We start from the raw sequence: 21554 nt of genomic DNA on the forward strand, positions 1-21554 counted from the left end.
TTAAGGACTCCCTATATGTTATTTTTAAACATTTCAAAACACTGGCATGTACAAAATAATAATACGCATTTTAAGGCTCTGAAGTGAAGTGTTTTCATTTAATGTCACTTTTAATTCATTTTTCAAGTTCTATAGAGAAGACTGTGGTTTCTTGGGAGCTTGGGAGCTCTGGCAGCATTGTTCGCAGATGTTAACTGTTAAGACTTTGACATCTAAGGCCTCGTTCATATCTGCGTTTGGATTCCGTCCAGGGGAGTCTGCATGAGGACCCCCCAAACGGAATATGGAATGTAACTGCAAGCAGCGTGCCAGTGAAATCACACTGACCCCATAGACTATAATGGGGTCCATGTGCTTGCCGCCAGATCTCCGCAGGGATCATGCAGACAGGAAAGTAGTTCACAAACTACTTTCCTGCTCGCATGATTCGTGCGGCAGCGTGTGGCCAGCACATGGACCCCATTATAGTCTATGGGGTCCATGTGCTTTTACTGCACACCGCTTGCAGTTGCGCTTGGTATTCGGTCCCCATGCGGACTGCCCGACCGGAATACCAAACGCAGATGTGAACTAAGGGTAAGCCATTGCAATGCGTGGGTGTAATAAAACTGCATAATATAAACAATATACTGTAATGTAGAAGTATTGCAGTATATTGTGTAAGTACTCAAACCCATAGCACTAAAATTACTAAATTAAAATCAATCCACAATTTAAAAAATGGGAAGTTGTTTTGCCGCCAGATACTGCGCAAAATCTCATATTGACAGTAATGTCCTGCATATCCAACTCTGTGACCGTGCAAAAAAAAAAAAAAAAAAAGGTTTCATGGCAGAGAGGCTGCATATGGATACCTACCTTGTGTTTGCCTTTAAAACCCATTGAAATGAATGGGTTTTTAAAGTGACCACTGGCAAACTGTCCCTATGCAGTTTTTCGAGGGATTTAGGCGGAATCACAGTAGACAGCTCAAGTGTGAACGCCGTATATGTATTGGTGCAAACTTTATTTGGATAACTCATTTCGGGATAGAATCAAGCCCCTTCTCAAATCCATGCAACAGTAAATATATACATATACATACATACATACAGTTCTGCTAAAAAGTTTACAAACCCCGGCAGATTTTTTTGTTTTTTGGCCTATTTTCAGAGAATATGAATGATAACACAAAAACCTTTTCTCCACTCCTGATTAGTGGTTGGTTGAAGCCATGTATTTTCAAACTTCTGTGTTTTCTGTTTTTGAATCATAATCATAACCAAATTCATCATAATGAGCCTGTTCAAAAGTTCACATACCTCAGTTCTTAATACCGTGTATTGCCGCCTCTAAGATCAATGGCAGCTTGAAGTCTTTTGTGGTAGTTGTGGATGAGGATCTTTATTTTCTCAGATGGTAAAGCTGCCCATTCTTCTGGGCAAAAAGTCTCCAGTTCCTGTAAATTCCGGGACTGTCTTCCATGTCCTGCGCGCTACAGATCTCCCCAGAGTGGCTCAATAATATTGAGGTCAGGAGACTGAGATGGCCACTCCAGAACCTTAACTTTCTTCTTCTGTAACCAATGATGGGTCGACTTGGCCTTGTGTTTTGGATCGTTGTCCAAGTAAGTTGTCCAAGTACGTCCCATGCGCAGCTTCCTGGCTGATCAGTGCAAATTTGCAGTCTCCAGTATTTGCCGATAACGTGCTGCATTCATCTTTCCTTCTACTTTGACCAAGTTTCCTGTGCCTTTTAAGCTCACACATCCCCACATTATCAGTGATCTATCTCCATGCTTTACAGTAGGAATGGTGTTCTTTTCATCATAGGCCTTGTTGACACCTCTCCAAATGTAATGTTTATAGTTGTGCCCAAAAAGTTTGATTTTTTGACCTTGTTCCAGAAGTTTTCAGGCTTGTCTCTGTGCTGTTTGGCGTATTGAAGGTGAGATTCTTTGTGGCATTTGCTCAGTAATGGCTTTGTTCCGACAACTCGACCATGCAGCCCATTTTTCTTCAAGTGCCTCCTTTTTGTGCGTCTTGAAACATCCACACCAATAGTTTTCAGAGAGTCCTGTATTTCAGCTGATGTTATGTCTGGGTTTTTCTTTGCATCCCCAACAATTTTCCAGGTAATTGTGTCTGAAATTTTGGTTGGTCTGGTTTAGTTTTTACAGAGCCCCTGAGTTTCCATTTGTTAATCACATTGAACACTTCTGACTTGCATTATCAATTCCTTGGATATCTTTTTGTATCCCTTTCCTCTTTTATACAGTTCAACTACCTTTTCCTGTAAATCTGTGGACAACTGTGTCAACTACTGGGCATGTTGTCAGGCCAAAATGTGAACTTATGAACAGGGTCATTTTGATGTTTTTGGTTGTCATTATGACTTAAAAGGAGAAAACACAGAGGTTTGACAATAAATGGCTCCAAACAACCACTAACCATGAGTGGAGAAAAAGTTTTTGTGCTAAACCCCAAAAATCTACTGGGGTATGTAAAGTTTTTAGCAGAACTGTACATATATTGTGTATATATATATTGTATGTCATTCACTGGCTAGGACCCAGAACAAAACACATCTGAATAAACTTTACATATTGCAGAAAGGCAGCTTTTTTTGTTTTAGATTTTGCTGCTGTTTTTTGAGCCCAAGCCATGGGTGGATTGAGCAGAAGGGAGAAATACAGTATAAGAGCTTCCAATATATTTCCCATTCCTTTTGTAGACATTCTAGGTTTGGGATGAAAAAAAAAATCAAAATTTGCAAGAAAAAAATCTACTTTTCCATAATGTGGGGCCTCAAACTAAGGAAGGAATACTCTTTTGTAAAACCGCACCAAAAATTGCATGTGTGATTCTAGACAAAGTCTTTATGGCATAACTTTCTTTTTTACCAGGCTCACAATGAGTCTCTTCATAGTAATAAGAAGTAAGTATCATTCTAGCCATTGTGTTTCAGTCAGCTCTTTAATAAAAATGTATTTGCATTTCTCAAAATCCTAATATTTTAAAATCTTAAACTTTTTTCATCTAAACACTAAAGTTCTAAATGTAAAAAGGAAATAATTCCATTGTCCCACAAATTCCAACCTCTCCCTCTTGCTGAGACAATAGTATGACATCTGGAAAGAATCATGTATATAATATTTATTGTAAAAAAAAAAGTGACCTCAGACCTTTTTTTTTAATTGTAGCAAATTTCTGCTTTTTACATTAAATCTGAAAACATTGATAATTTAAAACTTGGTAAAATATGTATTGAGTGATCTTGGTCTCTTTTGTAATTCTTTTTAGCGTGTATCAAGGTGTCAAATTATCACATTGCTATGCAGGTTCATGAAATGTCATCTCAATAACAACCAATTAATGGGTGTTACAGAACCATGTTTGCATGGTGCCTGACCTGGAGGGTTAATTGATATAATTTTTTAATGCTTACATTAGATCTCTTCTAGCAAATCTATTGGCTGCATGATCAGAAAAAAAAAAGGTATACCAAAGTGAAGTCATAGTGCTATACTTGCAGGAATATTTTCATATAGGCTAAACTGACACTAAGTAATCATTAATAATTACAACAGCGGTAAACAATTGTTAGTGTTTGTTTACCTCATTAGGAAGCGTCTATGCTTTCACATCTGAATCTTTGGTAGCTTTGAGATTTATTTTATTACCGTCCTTTTTAATAGAGACGGTTTCGATTCAATAGGAAAACGTATAGTACAGATGAATGAAGGTTCTCTTTTTACCAAAGGTGGCCCCATCAGTGATAGACCATTGACTGAAAAACCTCTATTTCCAGAAAATCAGCTTCACATTCTATGCAAGAGAAATATGACTTAATCTGTGACCTTTCCTTAGACGAACAATTAGATCATCCTAATTGCCAGCCTTTCATTAAAGCAGCTTATTGAGGCTCGCTCAACACATTTTGACGCAAACTAGTTGCTATTTGGTTTCTGTCTTTTTTTTTTTTTTCGTTATGTTCTGTTAAATTTTATTCTTGATAATGCAATGTCAGTAGATAAAAATAATGTACTGTATCCTTGTGTTCTCTTCGATGCAGCTGCTGTGGCAGATATTTTAATACATATAAGATGTTATACGGAAAAAACTCTGCTGAGAAACTGCTGATTTGTACTTCCTTTTTTTATCTCTTGATATGAAACAACATAGATATTTGTTACACGGAGAGCTGAGAATAAGAATATCCCTTGAATGCACAGCCTGCAGAAATGCTTTATCTCTAATATTAGAGTCTAATCTTAGTAGTGAAACAAAATGAATAAATGAGCTAATAAATATTACTGTATAATAGAATGCAACCTGTTTACCACTCACTTGTGCATTGTTTTTACTTTGAAGACCCTTTTAGCGCCCAGTTAAATATGAATTTGTGTTTTTGGACTCTGTGGTCCAGATTTACTAACAGTCAGACAGTATAAAGTAAGATAAGCAGTCTGACAATTCAACAGATTTATCACAGTGGCTGAAGCTGGATGATAAATCTGGTGTTTCTAAGTGTCTAGTGTAAGTTCATACCAGCCTTTACCTGGCTTAGGCCGGGGCCCCATGGGACGGAAACACCATGATTTGGCCATGGTTGAAACAACACAGGAAAAATCGCGGTGTTTAGCAGTAACTGCAAAGTTGATGGGATTCGCTAGATTCAAAACCTGTGCGGTTTTGAAATCGTAGCAATTATGCCTATGGAAACGCTGGCTGTTCCCCATAGGCATAACTTTCCGTGGAGGACAACTCTGCAAACTTTCTGTCTAAAGCACTGTGGGAAGAACCACAATGTGTTGCGGTTTTTCCTGCAGCACTTTTGTTGCGGGATGTTCAGTGGGTCCTTATCCTTATTTTGATCCAGAATTTTAAGACACAATCTTGGTGCACTTTGGCACATTTAAAACAGTTATCCCTTGAAACAAACTCAGCAGGACCTTTGTCCCACTCCACATTCAACCTGAACAAAGCCAGGTTGAATGTGGGTAGGACTGGTGTTGCTCTTATCGGTGCTCGCATTCACTTTAACGGGAATGCTGTAGATAGCCAGTGTACACAGAATTGTCCAGTTCTCCCATTGCCTTTAATGGAAGCACCAATCATCACCAGTTCTGCCCACATTCAGCCTGACTAAGCTCCAGTTAAACATGGAGTGGGAAAAAGATCCTGGTACCATTTTTCTGTGAATCCACACCCACATGTCCAGCAAGTCATACATTTTTAGGCCAAACTAGATGAACCAAGATTTGCCACATCATACCAAAGGAGTACCACATGGCACCAAAGATGCTCCAAATTGCACCACAGGTTCATCATGTTTAAGCCAGTGTCTAGTTGTATCCACAGTAGTAAACGTTGCTCTATATGTATAGTTTTCTGAAAAATTAGGCTTTACCCATTAGGTATCCTCCACCTATTGTAAGTTATGGATGTGTAGCCCTCACAGGGAACAAACTAAGGGCAGTAGAAGCCATCACAGCCAATACATGAAGGGGCCTGTTTATATTCAAAGTGGTCCACCAAATTTGCACTATGCAACTCTACACCCTCTACACCAGCATGTCCTTGCAGTCCAGAAGTGACATGGTCACAATGCAAAGAGGGGGTTGGCTGAAGATAAGACAGAAGAACAGAATCAAAGTGTTAAACAGAAAGGAAGGGGCGCATAGAAGTACATTCCACATAATTGTAAGGAGCAGGGGCCACACAGTGGCTCAGTGGTTAGCCTTGCAGTGCTGGAGTCCTGGTGTTCAAATCCTGCCAAGGGTAAAAAAGCATCTGCAAGGAGTTTGTATGTTCTCCCCGTGTTTGCATGGATTTCCATCCCATACTCCAAAAAGACATACTGATAGGGGAAAATGTACATTGTCAGCTCTATGTGGGGCTCACAATCTACATTAAAATATAATAATAATTGTAAGGAGTTGCCATGACTTGGTATAAGTAGCTGGAATGTTTAGCTTCATTTCCCTAGCCACTGGAATACACTGAAATACCAGAAATACTGCATATGTCTCCATCATTTTTGACAGAATATGTGACTGAGTCTCCAACCTATGTTTCCTTAGCCTTAGTACTTTATAAGATAGTTAAATAGTTAATGCAAATAAATACTGGGCCAATCTACTGAATATAACACCACAGTTAACATGTTTGCACATAATGCTGCAGTACATTAGGCAGCATATATTAATAATGAGGCATATATAGCAAAGTCTTGGCAATCTATAGGGCATTCAGAGAGTGAGAGAGGGAGAGGGAGAGAGAATTCACTTTTCACTTCTTCTCAGTATGAAAGAGACCAGTACACATAGCTGCAATGACAATCTTAGATTTTCATTATTAGAACCATGCCAGGACCTCTAGCTTTCCATAGTCCCACAGTACTAGACCCTCAGGAACATGGACAGAGGGATCATATATGAATTAGCTGACACTCATTAACTCTCGTAGCCGCGTTGACCCTGAGCTTTTCAATTTTTAATTATCATCAGGAGTTACATTATTAATTTAAATGGCATTTCTTCCAGTCTTGAGAAAAACAAGTGCGCTCATGTGATTGATAGCAGCATTGGAATGAAGAGATTAAGGCTGGTTACATGGTGCTGTTTTGCTGAAGAACTTATAGTAAAAAGTAACACTTTTCTATTTTACCAGTAAATCAGAGGTTCTCAGGACCCAAAGGTAATTGACACTGATGACCTATCTACATCCAGATCACCTGTTCTGACCGACAGAAGTTATATATCTAGCTATACGGCCAAAAGCTAGCTCTAATGGAGCTAGCAGGAGCCCAGCTGGCAGTCCATTCTTACCAGCCTTTCTATGTATTAACATGGAAATCCATTAGAGACTCGATCTCATATAGATCTCACTAAGTGATGGGTAGATGTGTTATGGATACATTCCTGAGAAATGACACCACATTTGTACAATATCTGGATTGCTATGTCCCCTGATGGTGAATGCTGGCAATAAATAATAGCAATTAATAATGTTTTGTATTTTATTATAATGAAATTACTAGATTGGATGGATAATTTGCACAATTCTATATTATTTATTTGATCTATGCACTGGCCACCTTTATTTGGAAAATCCAAGATATTTTATAAACAGACTGAATCCACCATTGGTTTATGATGCCTTATCAGACATGCTATATCCAGATGTGTCCACCCCTTAACTGAGCTCAAATTTGGATAAGGACTCTAGTTACTCATGAATCCAATTTGTTAAAATATTGCCACATAATAAAACCTTTGAGAGGGAATCACTCATGGGCTCACAATAATTACTAAATAGGCACCCGACTGTCATTACAACTGATTGTCGACCACGGATCTTGTTCCGGTGCTGAATATATACCAAAATATGGTGGCTCCCATGAGGCTCCATAAAAATGAGGGCTGACTGAGGTGCCAAAGGACTTAATGTATTAGCACCGGGTCTCTGCTGTAGATTACAGCAGAGACCCAGCAGCTATGGCTGAAGGAAAATATAAAGTTGCCAAGCATTAACATACAGACGACCCTACAGCCTTAAGTATTTAAAGGGTTAATCCATCCCAAGATGTTGCTATTAAAAAATACAATTTATCTCACAAAAAGCAATCCCTGTTATGGCTCTCATACAGCGATACCGCAATGAAAAAAAATCCCTGGCCTTTAAGGCCAAAATAGGGTCCGGTCCTGAGGGGGTTAAGTAAGAAATATAAATGAATCTGGGGAAAGCCAGGAATACATTTAAATGCCGTAAGTACAGCTGTATATGTCCAGTTTTATGCTTCTTATGACTGGACTGGATATACACTTCTCTTTTAGGAAGGTGCAGTATGTAGACATTTTTAGAAGTCTTTTCAGCATTTATCTACATTTTTCTGTGTCAGAGAATCAATCATTGAAAGCTTTCTATATAGATTTTATTACAACTGTATCCATTTACATTCAGTGACATAATTTTGTCTCCACTGCTCCCTTCTGATTTATAGCTAGATAAAATGAAAGCATTGTGTCTACAGTATCATGAGCTAGCTTAGAAAATGAATGGTCAAGGATTTAACACAAAAATAACATATTTGCTTCTCTTGATATGTGACTGGTTGCGCTTAGATGCAGCCTCATGATTTATTGGGTAAAATGTAATTTTGTGTGTCTGTGTGGGTCTATTGTTTCTGATGATGTGTCAGTTTGCTCCTTCAAGCCCTCTTTTTTTGTTGATTTTATTTTTACATCATGGTCACCTTGCATTATTCCATTCTTCTTCGTGTTTTTTCAAGTACGTTGTGCTTTGTTACTATGACTACATTGACCCATCAGGCAGAAACGTTATTTTCACAATTTGTATTTATATCTCTAGTGCAATCTTGATCAACAGAGGGATTCATTAATCATCTTTTTGCATTATGCAACCCTTTTCTGTTGATTTCCATTGCCAAGGTTATTTTTATTTATTCTAATGGAGTTATAATTTTCAGTGCTTTATTAACCTCGTAGTTTACCAGCCGAGCATCATTCTCCAAAAGAAGTAAAATTATTACATAATTAAGTCGCTATACAAGTACAAATGTTTAAGTGCAAAGGTCAGATTCCATTTATTTCTCCTTGGTTTGGACAACAAATAACAGACTACCCAGAGTTTGAACCATTGGAGATTTACTATTAAGGTTGCAACTTTACCTTGGCATAAAATGTGCCAAAGTCTGGTGCAGTTTGGCTCTTCTAGTTTTAGGGCTTATTCACATGACCTCGAAAAACGGAGATGTGACGGCTATTTTAGTAAGGTCTGTCACACGTCCATTTTGAAAACACATTGGATCCAATATGACTATTCATATGTCTGCTTTTTCATGGTCAACTTTTCAGGGGGAGTTCACACGGAGTTACGTGCCGCGTGATGTGGCACGTAGACGCCGCGGGACCCTTTGCGGGCCGTACACGCACCCATTGATTTCAATGGGAGCGGGGATCATATGCGCCGCGCTAGTTTGCGGCCGTGAATAAATGCACGGCTGCAAACTAGCGCGGCGCATACGATCCCCGCTCCCATTGAAATCAATGGGAGCGTGTACGGCCCGCAAAGGGTCCCGCGGCGTCTACGTGCCACATCACGCGGCACATAACTCCGTGTGAACTCCCCCTCAGATCAGTCAAAAAAACTGACATGCACCATCTTTGTCCGTAAATAGACCCATTGAAATTCATGGTCATTAATTACTGCCGTGAATAACTATCGTGAACTTGCATGGACACACACGTCTGTTTTTTAATGGACATTAGGTCTGTGAAAAACAGTATGACTGTGTGCATAAAGCCTTAGGCTAAATTTTCCCAGCTCACTCAAAAAGGAGTGTGGGATTACATGATAAAGTATGTCTTAAATATTCCAAATTTCAACAACATTTTGAGTTAAAATTGTGGCCCAAAATAAGCTAATAGGTGGTGTAAACTTAGAGTAACCAGATGCACTAGATTTATCATTCAGCTATCGTAATAAACATGATGCACTTTCAGATTTGCTGTCTTAGTTTGCACTGTCTATTAGTAACTACAGGCCACTGACTTCTGCTATTTAAAACGAAGTTCACAAAAGACCCTAGTATCCCCATTTGTTATGGGACCTTTGATTTTGAAATAAAATTTTGAAATAAAATATCAATATTAGGAAATACCAAGTCCTGATCCTTCCTATTCTCCTACACATTGGGCCAGGCCACAACAACCATTGAGAAAACAAAACCGGACTCTGTAGAGCTAAATAAAGGGGATTGTAGATGTCTGCGCTGATCTGAATGAGCATGCAGGACCCGTCACACTATATATTCAGCAGTTCATAGACATCTTCTGTTATCTGAAATTGAGTCCAATATGCATAATGTTTTTGTATGTAATATTGATGCAATCTGTTATAGAGGCTTCTAATATGACCATAGCTTAGGCTATCATAATATAAATCCTGTCCCCACAATGTCAGGTCAATAGGTACTTGACATTTCTCCCTCTTAAAGAGGAACTTTCATCACCTCCAACAAGTTCAGTTCCTTACATCAATCAATAAGCGCTACTTCACTGATCTCAGCACAGTTGGAATTCTTTCTCTAGCCCACACTGTTCCAGAGCAATAAATACTATTATTTCTTGCACCTGATATGCCATTTAGTTTCTGTACTGTCAGAAGGGCAGTGTCAGGCAGGAGCAGACAAGGGGTGCGATTCTGAGCTCTGGTACTGGCTGCCTCTTACTGGAGTTCTGAATCACACACCCCTTACCCACATCTGACACTGTACGTCTGACATTACTGAACTTAAATAACACATTAGGCATCAAAACTACTTGTGCTTTTTGTTCAGAAATGGTGGTGGTGGACTAAAAAAATATTCCAACCATGCTGGAATCAGTGGATCAGCACTAGGGTTGAGCGATTGGGATAAAAAATGTTCGGATTCTGATTGGCGATCAAGTAAATTTCACAATCACGATCGGAATTCCGATCCCGATCTTTTCCGGCGGGATCGAAGTCGGAGGTTATTTCCTACAATGCTTGGCAACTGGCCAATCATTGTGGGAATCTGATCAATAAAGTTGACTGCATAGAAGTGTCCAATGACGTTGTTAGTTATGCACATGCTTATCTAACGAGTAACAAGTGGACCAAAAGGAAAACCACATGAACCTAGCCAGCCAATAAAAATCTAACCGATGCTTACATAACAAAAACTTGTTCAGGAAAACATGCGGACCAGTAAGAAAAATGCATACATCTAACTGGCCAATAGAAATCCAGCTGATATAAAAAGCCTAATCAGACTTCTGGTAGTACTATACAGTCCCTGACAAAAGTTTTGTAGCTTATCCATGTTGTAAAATCAAAAGATTATAATCTGACTTTAAATTCATCTATTGGTTTAAGAAATGACTCATATGAAAGCTGAAACCCTCCCAAATATGTTTTTTATTTAGAAAATAAATTGGCTTCAATGGCGAAATATTGATCATTTAATGAACACAGGTCAGATTTTGGCAAGATAAAAGTTTTGTTGCCTTGACATATAATGCCCCCAATCCTAGTTTACAGCCTTCCCTGTGCTCACTAATTGATCGGTTAATTAGTGGGTGTGTATAAGAAGAACTCCAGCACCTCAGACCTTCACTTGAACTGCAACTTCACCTCTGACAACATGCCAAACATCAACCGTGCGACCAAAGCCTTGATTATTAAGAGGTTTAAGACCAGATCAACTGAAGAGGTGGCTGCACCTTTAATGTGTCTAAGCGTCAAGTAGAAAGAATTAAAAAAAAGATTTGAATAGACTGGAGATGTTTTTTGCAAGCCCAGGTCCAGCAGACCCCGCAAGACAACTGCTCAGGAGGAACGTTTGTTGGTTAGAAAATCAAAACCAGCCCCTCTTCCACTGCCGCAGATCTCCAACAGGCCTGGTCACCTCAAGTCCCTGTGTCAACTAGAACAGTATGTAGGATTCTGCCTCGAAATGGCCTCCATGGTCGAATCAGTGCCCAGAAGCCAGCACTAAACAAAAGGCAATTAAAGGCCCACAGCCTGCTAAACAGATGGACGTTGGAAAAGTGGCAGAAGGTGGATTTCTCAGGTGAATCTTCAGTTGAATTACACCACAGCCACTGCAAATACTGCAGGAGACCTACTTGAGCCTCTACGGATCCAAGATACACCCAGAAAACAGTTAAGTTTGGTGGTGGAAAGATCATGGTCTGGGGCTACATTCAGTATGGGGGTGTGCGAAACATTTGCAAGGTGGAAGGCAATATCAATAGCCTAAGGAAGCCTAGGAAGTATTAGCTTCCTCTTACATTCCCAAACATAAAAGGGGTCAAATTTTGCCACAGGATGGTGCTCCATCTCATCCATCCATCTCTACATTAAAGTTCGACAAGGCAAAAAAGATGAAGGTGTTCCAGGACTGGCCAGCCCAGTCACCAGACATGAACATCATTGAACATTTTTGTGGTAAACCAAAGAATCTAGATGAACTCTGGGAGGCATGTAAGACTGCATTCTGTGCTATTCCTGCTGACTGCATCAATAAATTGTATGAATCATTGTCGAAGCGTATGGATGCCATCCTTCAAGCTCATGGAAGTCACACAAAATATAAAATATGGCTCTAATAGCACCACAACTTCATTCACCAATGTTATGAAACATATCTTTGTATTTGAACTGAATTATTGGTTTGATTTTCACATTACTTTATGTGTGCGACAAAACTTTTGTCTTGCCAAAATCTGACCTTTCTGTGTTCATTAAATGATCAATATTTCAGCGGTGAAGCCAATTTATTTTCTTAACAAAAAAAAAAACATTTGAGAGGGTTTCAGCTTTCATATGAGTCATTTCTAAAACCAATGGATGAATTTAAAGTCAGTTTATAAGCTTTTGATTCCACAACATGGATAAGCGATGGAAGTTTTGTCAGGGACTGACTCAACAATGTGTGTGTACCTATATGTGGGAAGAGCCAATCAGAGTTAAGTACAGACCTGAAGGAGAACTATCAGATTTTATCCAGCCAATAGAAACAAGACCGACGTTCTCATAGTAAAATAGGTTAAGCAGACAAGTCAGGCAAATGCATTAACTGGTATTACTTTTTAATTATTAATTTATTTAAGACCAGCATAGCGGACCAGAAGGAAAACTGTGCCCGCTATGCCGGCCAATAAAAAAACAGGCCGACATGGTGTACCGATCATCTACTCTTCTGTTTCCTCCATGCTGTGCCGTATACTCGACTCTGCTACATCTCAGATGTAGCAGAGCTGAGTATAGGGTAAAACAGGGATGAAGCAGAAGAGTGGCAAGCTGCGGTAAATCACTCTGTGCTGCTCTGCTGTGAGGACAATGAGGCACTCGCCATATAATAAGCCATGACTGAAGTTTGCGAATAGATAGATACTACTGTACATTGACTTGTCTATCTACTCTTCTGCTTCGTCCTGGCTTTACTGTATATTCAGCTCTGCTACATCTGAGATGTAGCAGAGCTGAGTATACAGTAAAGCAGGGACAAAGCAGAAGAGTAGATAGACAAGTCAATGTACAGTTATGGAGATGTAGCTTAGTCCAACATATGGCACAGCAGGGAGGAAACAGAAGAGTAGATAGTATCTATCTATTCACAAACTTCACCAATGGCTTATTATTTGGTGATTGCCTCGTCATCCTCACATAGTGATTAAAAAAATTATCATCTCTTTTTACTACAATCACTGCCATCTTTTGGATCATTCCAGGATTAGCGTTATCAAGCTATCTATTTTTCTGGTTTGATGAACTGTGTAATAAGTAAATATTAAAGTGATTTAATTGAATTGAAATGTTTTTTCTCTTTAATGCCATATATATCACAACATAAAAGATAAACTATATGACTGAAGTGTATATACCATAAAAACCCTTGTGTACAAAGTTTAATCACTGACTTATGAAATATTTAGAATACTCATGAGTGCCGTAACTTTCAAGTATAACTTAATATATGTAGCATAAATAAAGAAATGTAATATAGTTAGCTGATCATTCAAACCTAATGGCAAATCCAATATTTAATCTCATATCTTCATGTCTTGACTATGGAATATCTTGTTTTGCTTAATTTTAGCAAATATTATTAGGGGCATACCTATATCTCGGTCATGAACTGGATTCTACATAAATCCATATGGCTTATTCTTAAATGTTCTTTGGAGTGCAGTAAACAGAATTAATGACCTAGAAAATGGAGTCCACAGGGATGAATTGTGTTGCTCACTATTCATTGCTAACCCATGCACAATTATGCATTTGGGACACAAAAATTCAGCATCCATTGCAGGTCCCCCTGTAAGAAATATAATGATGATGATTTATACCATCAACTAGAACAGAGAAAATAATGTTGCTCTTCTTATTTTGCTGATATAAAACAGAATAAGCCACTTATAAATATAACAGAAAAAAATAAATCTACTGCTATTTGCTGAAAACCGAACAACCATAATAAAAATAAGTGAGAGAATTTGGATAACTGGAGAAGTCGGTAATAGAAAACATATCAGAGTGGAAAAATGTATAGCAGATATGAATAAATAATAAATATATATATTGTGAATTCAATTAAATTTATATTAAAATTTTACTTACGTCAAAGTAGAAGAATTCAGGTGAGATTGTAGTTAACCCAAATATCCAACATGTCATCTAAAAGAGAATTGTAAGCTAAGATATGAATAATTGCTTGGATGGATCATTCTATTTTAAGCGGATTTTATCTGTCCCTGTGTGCCTGTGACATGGGCAAAACAATTTGCCGTATCTCTCCTTGGTCAACAGTAGAGTTGCTTTTTTCAAGAAAAACAAGCTATCAATGATCATAGAGCTGCATTCATGTAGTAAGCTAGCATTGTGAGAGCTGAAAAAATCATACTATACTGTATGTCTGGATATCAGATAGTATGGTAATTGTAAATTGTAATTTTTGACTTTTAGAGAACAGATAAGTATTAATGTTTGTTCATTTGTTGTCACATGTCTCAAACATCAGCATAAGTAGATATCCATAACTTAGAATGAAAGAATTATAGCAATCTACCAAATATTATTCCTCTTTGGTCTAAGAACAGCTAGAAACTAGAGGTTATTTATTTGGGATAGATTTACTGTAAAATCAGGGCATGATGTTCGCAGACTCTTGGATAAGCTTATAGACTACTATATGCAGGATCAAGAGTACATATGGGTGAAACGCCGAGATTTGTTTTCGGTCGAACAAATTCAGTAAGAACCACACCTTAAATTGGCTTAAAACATGGTGTATAATACTGTCAGGGCTCATAGGAACAATTTCTAGTTCTCCAAGGCAAACACAGCCAAAGCTATGTCAAAGTGAATAGTGACACTATTATTCTCTGGGGTTTCTTCAGACCACAGAGTATAATAATAGCTGGAGGCCTAGGAGAGTGGTAATTTTTTTAAATTTTTTTAAAATTCATACTCAATACTACGAATACTACGGTATTCGAAATACTCTTACTCGATCGAGTACCACTCGCTGTTCGAATGTAAAAGTTCGATGCAGAACCAGCATTGATTGGCCGAATGCTATACAGTCGGCCAATCAATGCTGGTTCTTCTCCTACCTTAAGAAGTCTTCTCCGTGCAGCTTCCCCGCGGCATCTTCCGGCTCTTCATTCACTCTGCCAGGCATCGGCTTGTAGTGCGGGCATGCGCAGTCGGCTCTGCCCAGGCCCGATGCCTGGCAGAGTGAATGAAGAGCCGGAAGACGCTGCGGGGACCCAGCAAGGAGAAGACTGCACGGAGGATCCAGCCCGACCCTCACTCGTGGACTTGGTAAGTATAATTTGATAGAATGTTGCCTAACCTTGAAACGAGCATTTTCCCCCCATAGACTATAATAGGGTTCGATATTCGATTCAAGTAGTCAAATATTGAGGGGCTACTCGAAACGAATATCGAACCTCGAACATTTTACTGTTCGCTCATCTCTATTCTTGATGTAATACCAGAAGGACAGCTTTGGACAGGCCAACACCCAAAGGTAGACAAAGAGAAGATCCCCTGTTATCGCCTGTAGGAGTGGGGCATAGTTGTTGCAGCCTGTACTCCTGCTAGTCTGAACTGAGGTTTCCAAAGGGTTGGTTCACATCTGCATTGGTATTCTTTCTGGTGGAATATCGCATGGAGACTCCCCTGAACAGAATACTAAACACAATTGCAAGTGCTGTGCAGTAAAAGCACTTGGATTCCCATAGACTCAAATGGGTCCTTGTGCTTGCCGCCACAGAACATGCAGACAGTAAAGTACTTCACAATCTACTTTCCTGTCCACATGATTTGTGCAGGCAGTGCACGGTAAGCACACGGACCCCATTATAGTCTAAGGGGTCTGTGTGCTTTTACTGCACAGCACTTGCAATTGTGTTTGGTATTCCATTCAGGGATCCCCATGTGAACTGCCCCAGACAAAATACCAACGCAGATGTGAACGAGGGGTCAGGACCACTGAAACTGCAACCAGCTTCTCAGAAGGGCACTATGGATATATATAGATACAGTTAGGGCCAGAAATATTTGGACAGTGACACAAGTTTTGTTATTTTAGCTGTTTACTAAAACATGTTCAGAAATACAATTATATATATATAATATGGGCTGAAAGTGCACACACCCAGCTGCAATATGAGAGTTTCCACATCCAAATCGGAGAAAGGGTTTAGGAATCATAGCTCTGTAATGCATAGCCTCCTCTTTTTCAAGGGACCAAAAGTAATTGGACAATGGACTCTAAGGGCTGCAATTAACTCTGAAGACGTCTCCCTCGTAAACCTGTAATCAATGAAGTAGTTAAAAGGTCTGGGGTTGATTCCAGGTGTGTGGTTTTGCATTTGGAAGCTGTTGCTGTGACCAGACAACATGCGGTCAAAGGAACTCTCAATTGAGGTGATGCAGAACATCCTGAGGCTGAAAAAAAAGAAAAATCCATCAGAGAGATAGCAGACATGCTTGGAGTAGCAAAATCAACAGTCGGGTACATTCTAAGAAAAAAGGAATGGTGAGCTTGGGAACTCAAAAAGGCCTGGGCATCCACGGATGACAACAGTGGTGGATGATCGCCGCATACTTTCTTTGGTCAAGAAGAACCCGTTCACAACATCAACTGAAGTCCAGAACACTCTCAGTGAAGTAAGTGTATCTGTCTCTAAGTCAACAGTAAAGAGAAGACTCCATGAAAGTAAATACAAAGGGTTCACATCTAGATGCAAACCATTCATCAATTCCAAAAATAGACAGGCCAGAGTTAAATTTGCTGAAAAACACCTCAAGAAGCCAGCTCAGTTCTGGAAAAGTATTCTATGGACAGATGAGACAAAGATCAACCTGTACCAGAATGATGGGAAGAAAAAAGTTTGGAGAAGAAAGGGAACGGCACATGATCCAAGGCACACCACATCCTCTGTAAAACATGGTGGAGGCAACGTGATGGCATGGGCATGCATGGCTTTCAATGGCACTGGGTCACTTGTGTTTATTGATGACATAACAGCAGACAAGAGTAGCCGGATGAATTCTGAAGTGTACCGGGATATACTTTCAGCCCAGATTCAGCCAAATGCTGCCAAGTTGATCGGACGGCGCTTCATAGTACAGATGGACAATGACCCCAAGCATACAGCCAAAGCTACCCAGGAGTTCATGAGTGCAAAAAAGTGGAACATTCTGCAATGGCCAAGTCAATCACCAGATCTTAACCCAATTGAGCATGCATTTCACTTGCTCAAATCCAGACTTAAGGCGGAAAGACCCACAAACAAGCAAGACCTGAAGGCTGCGGCTGTAAAGGCCTGGCAAAGCATTAAGAAGGAGGAAACCCAGCGTTTGGTGATGTCCATGGGTTCCAGACTTAAGGCAGTGATTGCCTCCAAAGGATTCACAACAAAATATTGAAAATAAAAATATTTTGTTTGGGTTATGTTTATTTGTCCAATTACTTTTGAGCTCCTAAAATGTGGAGTGTTTGTAAAGAAATGTGTACAATTCCTACATTTTCTATCAGATATTTTTGTTCAACCCTTCTAATTAAACATTACAATCTGCACTTGAATTCTGTTGTAGAGGTTTCATTTCAAAACCAAATTGGTGGCATGCAGAGCCCAACTCGCGAAAATTGTGTCACTGTCCAAATATTTCTGGCCCTAACTGTATAAGGCCTAGAGGACTGTTCTTTGTTCTGGATTGTGATCTTCTATGAATCTTGGTGTTGTAATAAAATCGCTGTCCTACCAATTTTTTTTACAATACATTTGTGCATTCAGAAAGAAATACACAATAGTATTAACCATTTTTATTTTATGAATAATGTGTGTTATTTATATTAAATAAATCCTAGACCCCTTTAAGTGAAACAATTTGTTGCCATTTCTCAAATAAATAAGAATATCGTAAAGCACTGGAGGCAGAGTTGTTTTGGTACAGTGACTGCAGATATGAAACATTATTGAGCTGGACAGAAAGTAAGGATATGGTTGGTAATTTTATTTTGCCATTCATTATTTAATCTATGCCTCATGTATTAAATGTATCCTTATATTGTGGTAGATTTTGGAAACAGAAAGGCCAGCATATTACATTGAATGTGGTGTTCTTTTTATAGCTCTGCTAAAAATGATTTTTTTTATTAACAGTTTTAAGATCCTGTTAAATTGTAGCTACTGATTTTTATTTTTTTTTTTACAAGAAATGTTTAATGACAATATTTCACAGCTTTTATAAGCTACTGTAAACATGTTCCTATAATTCTAGGATAAGAAGATCCTTAACATGCTTCTCTTCAGAAAAACACAAGAATATTTAACATAAATTATATTTCACTTTGGAAGTACATATTATCAGTGTTCCATTTCTAGACCAATATCGATTTCTATTCTGAATTTTTCCCCTTGTTAGAATGACAATAAAACAAAAAAATCTTTCTGTTCTGCTTTCTTGTTGGTTATCATGGTATCATAACACCTCACCTCTCTTGGGCTCCAGATTGGATACCCATCCTCTTCTGGCCTCTTAAATAAGGTCAGGAACCACTAAAGCCCAATCACAGGCCTCTGCACCCCTCATGTCATTCAAGAGGTTCATAAAGTTCAGGGTTAGAGATCTGAGACCAGAACAGGAGAGTAACACAGTTTGTTATGCTTACTCACTTCCACTTATAATACTCCGGAGTCTTAAGAGGACCCAAGCGTTTAACAGTGGTTCATGGGTAGTGAACCCTAAATAAAAGGAAAGAGAACACCCCTATTTATTTTTTTATTTTGTTTTATTTTATTTTGTTAGTGTAGGGGCACTCTGACAAATTATATTGTGTGGAGGGGCCACAATGGAATATTATACTGTGTGGAGGGGCAACTGGGAGACCTTATGCCAGGTGGGGGGTGGAATGGACATTACACTGCATAGGGGCCACTGTAGGACATTATATTGTAGAGAGACCACTATGACACATTATACTGTATAATAGGATCCCTTTAAGAGCTCCATCATATAAGGCACCCAAGTCTAGAACACTGTGTGAAATCCAAAATGTGACTTCCTCCATAGTTAGGAGGTAAAAGAACATGGGGTTATGTCATAGGGACCATTACCATTACAGTGGGTCGTAGTCAGTCATTTATTATTAAGTACTCATTAATAGAGATGAGCGAGTACTGTTCGGATCAGCTGATCCGAACAGCATGCTCCATAGAAATGAATGGATGCACCTGGTACTTCTGCTTTGACGGCGGCCGGCCGCTTAACCCCCCGCGTGCCGGCTACGTCCATTCATTTCCATGCGAGCGTGCTGTTCGGATCGGCTGATCCGAACAGTACTCGCTCATCTCTACTCATTAAGTCTGTAAGACACTGACCTGGATTGGTTACGGCTGGGTGCAAGTCCAGTAAAGTGGGCGGAAACAGTTTGGGCAACTTTCCCTAAAAGAACCCCTGACTGAACCTGCCTAATGTCAGAGTAACGTCCTTACAAGGACGCCTCTCACAGGAACCTAAAATACATTCCCTATAGTTACCCTAACAGTGGGCTGAGATGTAAAAAGAAACAGAGTATTACTAGTAGCGGCAGGTAACAGAGAACAATAGCTGTTCAGAGGAGTCAGGCTAGGCCAGTGGTAGATATAAGTAAGCAATAGAATACTGAATTAAAGAAGGAAACTAAACAGGCAGGGAACAGGAAGGGAAAACAAAGATTAAGTGCTGTAGCAAGTGTACGAGTATACAGAACCTGGAAGTAACAAACTATATAGAACCTATAGCAGGCGAATGAAGATGGGGAAGCAAAGTTAAATAGGAACAGAGATACAACCCCACCCATCACAGATAGGAATGACTGGCCAGACAGCCTGCCAGTCAAACCGACACCAAGGAGACAACTTAACCCCTTAATGTACTAAACACAGCCAGAGGAGTCACTGACACCCCTCCAGGGCATGTGCCGCATAGCAGGAAATGACGTCCCCGAATCCTGACAAAGTCATTGTTAGGCCCCGTTCCCATGGAGTAATGCGCCGCTCATTTAGACATGTAAACACATGTCAGAGTGAGGCGCTTCAAAACAGATCCCATTGACTTCAATGGGTGCCGACTCACGCGCGCTACACATTGAAATCAATGGGTTATAAAGCCTCCCATTGGGTTAAATGGGTAGCGCGCGCAAGCCGGCACCCATTTAAGACAATGGGATCTGTTTTGAAGCATCTCGCTCTGACACGTGTATACGTGTCTAAATGAGCGGCGCGTTACTCCATGGGAACGGGGCCTTAGATGCTGCTAATGAATTTTACTTAATGTGACATACTTTCAGTCTAAAGTCTATTTCCTATTTAAAGTCTATTGGATATCTGCCCCTACTTTTTGTAACCTTTAAATGTACGTTTAGTAGTTGAACAGATTTCAGATGGTTTGACGGATCAGATTATACAGGATTTGGAGCAGATAATTTGCCAAGTTCACATTTGGGCAGACTTATGAAAAATGTCTTAAATAAAAACTGTCTTGGCTGCCCATAGCAATCACAAGAAGTACTTTTCAAAAGCGATCAGGATTGGAAAAGATCAGATTACGATTGGCGATCGAGTAAATTTCACGATCGCGATCGGAATTGCGATCCCAATCTTTTCTTTTGGGATTGAGGTCGGAGGTTATTTCCCACAATGCTTGGCTACTGACCAATCATCGTTGGAAAAGCTAACATTAGGGTTGAGTGATCAGGATCGAAAAAGATCGGATTCCGATCGGTGATTGAGCAAATTTCATGATCGGGATCGGGATCGGCTAGAAAATGATTGAAAATCAGATTTTAAAAACGATCCTGAAATTTCAAGATTGGCTCATCCCTAGTGATATGTTTTATATTGCTTTATGCCGGTTGCCAAAAAGTTAAAGGGATTGTCTAGGCTAAATTTTTATTTACTAATTGTTCTGGGAAGGTGAAAATAATAAAAGTAAAGCCATACTCACCTGTTACTGTTGATCCAGTGCCTCCCCACATGATCCGGTCCTGCAGCACTGTTGTTGTTTTCCAGTAGAAGTAGCCACCATACAGTGGGGCAAAAAAGTATTTAGTCAGTCACCAATAGTGCAAGTTCTACCACTTAAAAAGATGAGAGGCGTCTGTAATTTACATCATAGGTAGACCTCAACTATGAGAGACAAAATGAGAAAACAAATCCAGAAAATCACATTGTCAGATTTTGTAAGAATTTATTTGCAAATCATGGTGGAAAATAAGTATTTGGTCAGTAACAAAATTTAATCTCAATACTTTGTTATATATCTTTTGTTGGTAATGACAGAGGTCAAACATTTTCTGTAAGTCTTCACAAGGTTGGCACACACTGTTGTTGGTATGTTGGCCCATTCCTCCATGCAGATCTCCTCTAGAGCAGTGATATTTTGGGGCTGTCACTTGGCAACACAGACTTTCAACTCCCTCCAAAGGTTTTCTATAGGGTTGAGATCTGGAGACTGGCTAGGCCA

This window comes from Leptodactylus fuscus, chromosome 2 (genome assembly GCF_031893055.1).
Source record: "Leptodactylus fuscus isolate aLepFus1 chromosome 2, aLepFus1.hap2, whole genome shotgun sequence".
NCBI lineage: Eukaryota > Metazoa > Chordata > Amphibia > Anura > Leptodactylidae > Leptodactylus > Leptodactylus fuscus.